The sequence below is a fragment of the Amphiura filiformis genome, chromosome 20 (assembly GCF_039555335.1).
Source record: "Amphiura filiformis chromosome 20, Afil_fr2py, whole genome shotgun sequence".
Taxonomy (NCBI): Eukaryota; Metazoa; Echinodermata; class Ophiuroidea; order Amphilepidida; family Amphiuridae; genus Amphiura; species Amphiura filiformis.
This window is the reverse complement of record NC_092647.1, coordinates 58,627,668-58,628,245: the sequence shown is the minus strand read 5'-3', so window position 1 is coordinate 58,628,245 and position 578 is coordinate 58,627,668.

The window sequence follows — 578 nt, the reverse complement described above, 5'->3', positions numbered from 1 at the left end:
ACAAACGGGAAGCACTTTTCGGCACCACGTAGAGCAGGTTATTAATATTAATGAAGTGACGTCATGCACCATTTTATAAATAACGAAACGCTGGCTCAATGTCGACACTTGTCTTTTTTATTGAAATATAAAATTAGAGCCGTTTCGGATTTGAAAAAGAAAGTTAGGACCATAAAACAATTTTAAGCGTTGTTTTATACAAAATAAAAAAAACAGAGACAAAATATTTGGGTTATTTCCGTTCCATTGGGCCTTGTTTCACTATTAAACGTTTTTCTTTCTTTCTTTCATTTCTTGTAATTCACGTGTAATTATTGCACAACCCCTCGTTGTTTGCTTTAAATATTTATTTATTTATTCGAACTAGTCTTGCATCCAAAACAATCAATCACTTCCTCACTCACTCGCTCAATCACTCAATTCACTGAAAATTGATTTGCTCATCCGGACGATTGTCATCAAAATTCAGATTTTGGTATCTTGGTCATTGAGCTTCATTGTCATAGATGTGCTAAGGTCCAGCAGAAATCCGTGTATTTAATTAAGACAAAACAGGTGCATTTACATGAATCTGTAAT